Raw genomic sequence first — 9,550 nt, 5'->3', positions numbered from 1 at the left:
GATCCTAACTACTAGGAACAGACTCCTTTACTTAGTAAGAATCACAACTGAGACAAGTAGGAGTTACATTTTCCAACACTCCCCCTTAATGACTACTTGTCTGAATATCAATCTGCAAAATCTAGTTGTGGTCAAACATAAAAAGAATATGTTGATGTCCATATAAAGGAGCAACCATCCACCAGAATGCATGGGTACTAACCGTTGCAACTGCTAGTCTTGTAGGATGTCCTTCGCATACATGGTTCTTTCAACCATTATAACTGCACACCTGTACTTGTACCTATAAATCCCCCTCCAATATCATCATGGGTTTTATCGGATTACCCGTAACCATGCTCTGGGTTTTATCGGATCACCCTCAACCATGCCACCAAGGGCTCTCAGCCACCAAGGCTCAACTCAGCCATGAAGGCTCAACACAGCCACGAAGGCTCAACTTAGCCACGAAGGCACTCCAGCCACTATGGGCCACAAACTTGCCACTAGGGCACTCCAGCCACTCTGGGCTACAAACCTGCCACTAGGGCACTCCAAAGACCTGACTCAACCAGGCCGAGGGTTTTCTCAACTAACCCTAAACCATGTCAACAGGAATCTTTGTCCCACTTCACTCTTACACATGGTTTCTGGCTTACCACAAACCAACACTGCAAATACAAAGTGGTTTTTAGATTACCACGAACTATATGGGGATACACATGCCTTACAAGGCTTACATTTCACACTCCAACTTTGGAGTTACCAGGTACACAGTTTACAAACACCACTACAAAACACCCTAGACTTGCTTACTAATAAAATGTGACTCATAAAATAACATGCTAGTGAGTCTATTCCACAAACTCACACTAACTCACACAAACTTTCACCTAGTTTTCCATCATCATTTAATTCGAGTGTCGTTGTTGCACAAAAACAATATTTATTGCACTTCAACTTTGACCATGAGTGCTTTTAGTCTTTTCTTTATTTTTCTGATTTAATTGTCTTGGATTCACCTGCATGATTTTTTAGAGTATCTAATTCTAAGAAAAATATTCCATTGAGTTAGCTAGGGTCAATGCTTTTGATTCCAAAACATTTATAAATACTACATTTCACCGTGGCAGAATATTACCAAAAAGACTCGAACCCAACTGTGATCCGAGTGTTATGTCTCATCCATCACCACGTTGACCAACCCCATTTCAAACTGATGGCCTCCATAGCACTTTTCCAAGTAAAAGAAACCTCCGCCCAGACTTTCTCTACCGCTTCAAGCGTTCTATCGACCCAATGGTCTCCATCTAGAAGAACCTCTGGCTCCACAATGGGCACAAGACCATTATTCTGAGAGATAGCGGCCTAAAGTGCAAGTTCCCACATAGCTTCCTTGACAACTAACTCTGAAGGCCCATTGGGTATGCTAACAACTGTTCAGCATTTAGCAAATCTTGCACCTTGTTTGTAGTACTCAGCAGGTCTTGAGGCTAATCCATCCAAACCCTGGCACCAAGATTCATGTTTGATCCTGGCAATGGAACTAAACCCTTGAAAACTTTGATGTGAGGCATAATATTCTTCTCTCGCATATAGTCAACAAATTTCTTCCCATCAATTGTGGACTGGTATAGGGTCTTTTCTAAAACAATGAAACCAACCACTAAGCATACATGAAACTCATTGTTTTCCAGTCCAATGGAAGAAAGCCTCTTCCTACAATTGGCATTGGACTCATCTATGGCAAGAATACCACGACTAGGAGATGATATAGTTTTTTCTATTGCTAGGACGTGAGTGCACGATGTGACGGTCGGGGCAGGCACACCCCCCCGGCCAGTTTCGAATCATGCGGAGCTGTTGCTGCAGTACATATTGTTCCGATGATGGCTTAATATGTCTCGATGTGTCGGTTCTGACATGCATTTGTAATATATGTATAAAAAAAATGGGCATAATGCTTCTAAAGGGAACTAGCCCCTCCCATTAAAAAAATAAATAAAAAAATAGTTTTCGCTATTGCTGCTACCTAAACTTTAAACAAAAAATCTTTGAGACTTTAATCAATTGAGACTTAGATTGGGAAAATAGAAGACTTTAACCTTCAATACAAACCATAAATTCGAGGCCAATGAAGGCATGTTTGCCTCTGCCATCACCAACCGTAAGCGCAAGTCGAGTCTCGGCTTCTATAAATTCGACGCTATAAATCTGGTACCAGCATCCAGTATTGCCTTGAGATATCCATTTATCAAATCATTCCCAGAAAATTTTCTTAAAATTAAACCACTCCACACACGATACAGGCAATAAAATTACCAAAGAAAGGAAGCTCAGTTACTGAAATCGTCTGGAAATTAGAATAGTCCGCAGTGACAGAACCTTGACAAACCTTGGAATTTAAAGCCCACTTAAAAGATAAAGTAAAAGGAAGTGGGACACATATTAAAATCGCAAAATTCACGCAGAAGAGAAGCTCAAACCTGCAGGATCCACCAACTAAACTGCAGCATTGGGGTTTCGGGTATCGGATCTATAAAAAAATCTGCCTCTCTCCTCTCCACGCCATACCTTCTGTCTTGTTCAACAATCCCTCATCACTGTGATAGGCAACGATCTTCAATTTTCCATTTATCACTGTCTATTTACAATTCTAATTGTTGTTTCAATCACAGTGCCTAAGAATATATCAGTAAACCTTCTTACTTTGAATTCATGTCTTCTATGGGAAGGTGATCGATTCTCACAGTCAGATATGAGATGGACAAATAAAAAAGTAAAATAATACAAATATATTATCTTATTTCCTTAGCCCGTGAGGGGCCAAGCCCAGGAGGGGCCAGGCCCTTAGGGGCTCTGATACCATGATAAAATCTGATAATGTCAATTGTTTCATTAATCAAATGCAATTACATATATACATGCACACACAATCTGTTGGTTGATAGAATATCTCAACCACACACCAATGTAGGAAATAGATCCTAACTATTAGGAACCGACTCCTTTACTTAGTAAGAATCACAACTAATACAAGTAGGAGTTACACTTTCCAACAACACAGTTAGCAAAATGAAATTGAGAGTGAAGTCATATTCATTAATACAAGGTACCTTCATCAACGCATATTATAGAAAGATGAAACTTTGAAGGCACATGAGAATCTTAGTGCATCATTAAAGCGACCAATCTTATAAAACCTTAATCCATTCCTACTATCAATATATGAGGGGAAGTCATATGTGCCACAAATGAGCGCATGCATCAAAAAAGTTTGATAGTAATTGGGCCTTAGAAAAGTAAAGAGAGACCCAAAATTTTGAATATGCCCAGAATTTTGGATGTTGTTGTAAGGGCAACAACATAAAAATCTTTAAATTCACTATATTTAAAATTCAAACAAAAAATTGATAAAAAACCAAGAATAACATTTTAACCACACTAGTTCAAAAACTATTAACCTTTTATAAACTCTTACATCAGAAAATATTTGTGAAAGCAGTCTACTTAACAATATCTTTAAGTCATCATGAAAATCCAAGTTTTGGCCATTTTTTTCCTTCATTGGATAGTTGATTGAGCCTAAGACCTCCAAATAAGTACTTATCAACCAAAACATTACCATTACAATGACACTTCTTTGAATTTCGACTAAATAAACTAATTACAAATCAATTAAAATACTACGAAGTTTATCCAGAATCTATCCACTTTACAAATCAAGGCGTAGGCTAACCTTTTAAGAACACCCATGACTCCCATGAGCATATTCATCCACAAATATATTCATTGATTAGACCAATCACACAAACATGGATACACCACTCTGATTTATCTGCGTCAACTTCATAAGCAAAATGATGATCTACAAATTAATTAAAAATCTAAGCAATGATAACGTGGGAGAGGGAATAGGTCTTTTTCTCAAACTTGAAAAGTCAGGCGGGAGCTTTCAACATGGCGACCTAGGGTTTACTCTGACTCTGCAACGGAACTCTGCTCTGAGCACGGCGCCCCTAAATCATCAACTCTGAAACTTCTGCTGACTACACTCGCCAATCATTAGTACAACCTCAATGGCGACCCTGTCAGGGGAGGACTCTAAGCCTCCCCCCATGTTGAACACTGTGCTACAGGCCAAGATTAGATCTGACAAGGCCTCAGCCTCGAAGATGTAGGAAAATCCAAACAATCATGATATAGAGAATGGACCACAGGAAACAGAAGCTACACCCCAGGACAAGCAGCATAACACTGCAGGAGATGATGAGGTGCCCAAAGTAACCTCTACAACCTGCAAACCTGTAGCAGTAGAACAACCAAAGATTGAATTGCCCAGTCAACGAATCAACACCCAAATCCAATTCATGAAATATCATGCACTCATTGGGAAATTTATTAGGTTATGGCCAACTGAGAAAGCCTTACAGGGATGGATTAAATCCAAATGGAAACCAAAAGGGCACATCAATCTGTAGTTGGGACCAAAGGGGTTTTTTACAACGATATTCAATTGTATCGAAGACCAAAACAGGGTCATCGACGGCGGCCCTTATTTCTTCAATGTTGCAAGTCTGTACCTGCGTGATTGGATCAAAAGATTCAGTCTAGATAAAGAAGATCTGAGCTTGACACCAGTCTGGATCTGGTTATATTCCCTACTGTTGGAATATTGGGATGAACAATCACTAAGAGACATTGGAAACAGCCTTGGAGAGTTCACTAAAATTGCCGAAGAAACAAAACTCAGAAGGTATACCTCCTACACACGCATCCGAACAACGCTCTTCCTAACTTGGTAAGTCTATTTCATGATGATTTTGAGTGGATTCAGACCATAGATTATGGACATGTCCCCTTCAGGTGTAGGAAATGTCACGCCCATGGACATCTATTCCGTGACTGCCCACTTAATGCAAAGCCCTCTTCCAATGCCTCCTCAGGACAACCTAATCCAGATGGCTTTACAAAAGTGAACTCTTGAAAAAGGAACCATAATAAACCTACTTCACAACCCAAAAATCCCCATGCTAGCAATTATATTCCCACTTCTAGCAACAACTTCGATATTCTAGCTCAACCTGCCTCAATGGTCTCTGAACCCACCATGCACTCTGATGAGCTTCCCAAAATGCCCTTAACCACCCTTCATACTGATTCAATTCATATCCAAATCCTCGAGCGAACCCAAGTCCTCCCCATCTCCTCATCCATTAAAGATTTGGCTTGGAAACCTAACGGTATGGACATCGATACCTTTCTGATTGATCCCAAGCTTGCAGTTAACATCCTAGCGGAGAGCAGTGAACCCAAGCAGATGGAAGAAGAGCCTGAAAGTATCCATTTAGGAGATCTAGAGATATTTGGCCTTGAGCAAGCATGCAAGAAGAAAGAATTTGATAAAATATCGACAAGATAGCTAGAAAGTCTAGAGGTCATCCTATCTAGAGCACATCAGCAACAAACTTTAGGAATTCAACTAAGCAGTCAGTGGGATGGAAAGAACCTGCCCAAGGATACCAAGAAAATGGGGAGAAAGACAAATCTACAAAGAACCATCCTCATCAGGGAAATGTTAGTGGAATCTGGTAGATATTCTAAATTAACAAAGTACTACAGGCCGCTCCCCAATCCTAAACCATGAAGCTCACATCTTGGAATTTAAGAGGGTTAAACAGCCCTGGGAAATACAAAATGATAAAAAACATGATACAACAGGAGAAACCTCATATTTTCTTCATGCAAGAAACAAAATGTAATAGTACTTTTCTCAGCACCATTCTCTCAAAAGCCTGGCTAGGTAGCCACACAATAGAAGTGGACGCTATAAGAGCCTCTGGAGGAATTGCAATAGCATGGAATCCTCAGGCCATTGCACTCACGAACTTTCATGCAACCCATCACTTCATACAAGCTACCTTCCATATCATAGGGACCAATGTGCATGGTCACCTTACCAATGTTCATTTTCCATAGGAAGCTATGAACAAGTCAACAATTCTGGACACACTCATGCTACTCAACTCCACCTGGATTCATCCACTCTGGATAACGGGGGGCGACTTCATTATGATCACCAAATTAGAGGAAAAAAGAGGAGGCAGAAGCAGACTGGATAATGAAAGTGAGCACTTCAAGGAGTTCATTTAAAGCAACTGGATAATTGACCTGCCTTTCAACAATGGAATCTATACTTGGAATAACAAAAGGTACGGTCCCTAACAGATTGCTTCTCGGCTAGATAGATTCTTGATTTCTGATAATTCTATCCACCTGGGAGGAGACCTCTCAGCCTCAATTTTGCCACTTTCAGGATCGGACCATTGGCCCATTTAGCTTCAATGCCAAAGACCCAGAAATTCTACTCGAAGACCCTTCCACTTTAAATCATTCTGGTTGACACATCCAAATTTCAACGAACTAGTTCAGACTGCGTGGAAAAGTTTCAGTCCCCCAGTAGGCTCAAAAATGTTTCAATTCCAACAAAAGCTTAAATTCCTCAAAGCGCACATCAAGCAGTGGAACCATGCCACCTTTGGGAACATTTTCAATGCTCAAAGAGCCATAGCTCAAGAAATGGAGAAAATCTAGAAATCCATCATAACTGACGGAAGGACTGAAGATCTCTTAGAATAGGAAAAGAACCTTCAGACATAGCTTACAGAAAGAGAAAAGCAAGAGGAAATCCTCTAGAAATAAAAATCCTGAATAATATGGTTAAAGGAGGGCAAGATGAATACAAAATTCTTTCATCGCACTGCCATTCAGAGGCGAATGCATAACAACATCACCCAAATTCAAAATCAGCAGGGAGATCGATTGGAATATATTGAGGATATTGAAAAAGAACTCCTCAAGCACTTCAAAACAATCCATCAAGAACCTCATATCAACAGACAGCCAACAATTGAAAAGATTCTCCCACACATCTTGAAAGTGATAACAGATGAGCACAATCAATTTCTCCTTCGTCTGGTCTTCTTACAGGAAGTTGAATCAGCTATGCAACAACTCAAGGAAGGAAAAGCACCTGGACCAGACGAATTTACTCCAACTTCTTTCATACATTCTGGGATGTTATCAGAGATTAAGTCTGGAAGGTAGTGGAAGAATCAAGAACCCTCCACTGGATGCTCCCCCTTTTAAATGCAACATTCATTACTCTCATCCCCAAAGAGGAGCACTCTAATACTCCGAACAAATTCAGACTTATAACCCTTTGCAACGTCATCTACAAAATCATATCTAAAGTTATTGCCTCCCGATTGAAGTCGTTGCTTCCCATGCTCATCTCGTCAGAACAATCAGGCTATGTGGAAGGAAGGAAAATCATAGGCAGCATCATCCTCACCCATGAGATCATCCACTCCCTCAAGTACCACAAAAAAACATGTATGCTTCTTAAAATCGACCTCTCAAAAGCTTTTGATAAATTGAGTTGGATGTACATTCAAAAAATGCTGACAGCCTTTTGTTTCTCACTTACCTGGGTTCGATGGGTTATGAGCTTAATCTCCTCTACTTTCTTCTCCATTCTTGCTAATGGAATTCCTTCAATCCCCTTTCAACCCTCTAGAGGTATTCGTCAAGGATATACCCTCTCCCCCTTTCTCTTTGTTCTAATGACTGAAGGGTTGGGTAGTATCATCAAGCATGCTCTCCATGAGCATCAGCTTAGCGGAATATCCCTTCATAATTCCCCTGCCATCACCCACCAACAATTTGTGGACGATAACATGTTATTTGGGCATCCTTCAGTCCAAGAAGCTCGAAAATTCAAGTCCCTTCTTGATGATTTCTCAACAACCTCAGGAGCTATCATCAACACCGTTAAATCCCAAATCTTCTTTTTTCATACTCCTGCTATAACACAAAACTCTATAGCCGTATTCTAGGATTCTCATTCGCCTCTCTCCCCTCCAAGTACCTCGGTGCCCCCTTAACTGATTCTTCTCTTAAGCACACCTCTTGGCAATCGCTCCTAGACAAACTTGAAGCCCGCCTCACTTCCTGGACTTTTAGAGCCCTCAACATGGCAAGTTGGCTTATTCTAATCAAGGTTTTCCTGCAGTCTATGCCTCTTTATCTCTTTTCTGTTCTGGTAGTGCTTAAATGGGTGCTAAAAAAAATCAAAGATCTTCAAAGGAACTTTTTATGGGGATCTTCTGAACATAATCGCAAATGGGCACTGGTCAAGTGGGCAATAGTTTGCCTCCCAAAATACCTTGGGGGTATTGGTCTTCAGGACCCTCAACACAGTAATGCAGTCATGGGATCAAGAATCTGGTGGAAGTGGATTTCAAATCCACACATGCCCTAGGCGACACTATGGACTGCCAAATATGCTAACAACAGGCCGACAGATGACTTGATCAGACTCACAAAAACGGAAAAGGGCTCCCTTATCTAGAATGCAGCTAGACAGCACATAAACATGATCCATCAGCATAGTTTCTGTGAAATAAGAAACAGCAACAATGCTCGCTTCTAGATGGATTCTTGGCAGCAAAGACCCAGGCTCAACAACATAATCACACTTCCACAAATAGAGGATGGGGATGCTCATCAATGGAAAATGGTTAACCAGTACTGGACTCCCACCCTCGATCAGGGTTATAGACAATGGAAAAAAGCAGAGCACATCATTAGGCAAGGAACAGAGTTAATGTACAAGGAGTTGGACACAAAACTTACCAACAGGAAAATCAGGGTCTCTGGAAAAAAGGACATCCTACGATGGGGATACAAACCACATGGGACTTTCACCACACAAGAGGCATACAACCTTCTGATTGATACTCAGAATAACAAGGACCCTCTCTGGGACAAAGTTTGGTCTCCTAAAATATGGCCCAAGATTTCCACATTCCTATGGTTGTTATGTCACAAAAGAATTCTCACATGGGACAACCTAAGAAAAAAAAATTCCACGGACCCTCAAGGTGCCCCAACTGCAAGCAACAAGAGGAAACCATACAGCATCTCATGGACTCTTGTTACTTGGCAAACAAACTTTGGGAAAAAACAAGTTTCAGATGTCAAAAAGATGGCAGAGTCAAAGAAGACATTACCAAAACCATCCGCAACTGGGCTAAAAATCTGTACAAGAGCCACCTGCTAAACTCCTTATGGAGAATCGTTCCAGGCCTCCTCATCTGGACTATATGGAAGGAAAGGAATCAACGTATCTTCAAGAATCAATTCACTCCCATAGAGATCATCTAGAGCAATTTCTGCAATAACCTTTAGGAAACACTAGCACTCCAAACTTGGAGTGATGATGATTTTCCCACCTATCCACAAGAGTGTATCATTTGGCAGAATTGGAATCTTAGTATCATCTAGACTCAAAAGCATCCTAGTAGATCCTTCCCACTTCACCAAACTTCTAGTAAATGGCTCCCTCTGCCACTAGGAATCATTCAATTAAATTTCGATGGCACTTCTAAAGGCAATCCAGGCAAGGTCGGACATGGAGGAATTTTCAGGGATCACAATGGAAAACCTTTGTTGATTTTCCTAGGCACAATAGGATAGGACATGAACAATTCTGCAGAACTAGAAGGAT

General features: G+C 40.7%; 1 pseudogene; it reads right to left on the bottom strand.

The window, feature by feature from the left end:
• Positions 1-1,167: 1,167 nt before the first annotated feature.
• The window catches only part of LOC149193843 (fructose-bisphosphate aldolase, chloroplastic pseudogene), an 81,381-nt pseudogene continuing 72,998 nt past the window's right edge, over positions 1,168-9,550 (bottom strand).

The sequence above is a fragment of the Pinus tabuliformis genome, chromosome 2_2 (assembly GCF_031772625.1).
Source record: "Pinus tabuliformis cultivar Carrire ecotype Pingquan chromosome 2_2, CPIR1, whole genome shotgun sequence".
NCBI lineage: Eukaryota > Viridiplantae > Streptophyta > Pinopsida > Pinales > Pinaceae > Pinus > Pinus tabuliformis.
This window is presented reverse-complemented; position numbering and strand designations above follow the sequence as displayed.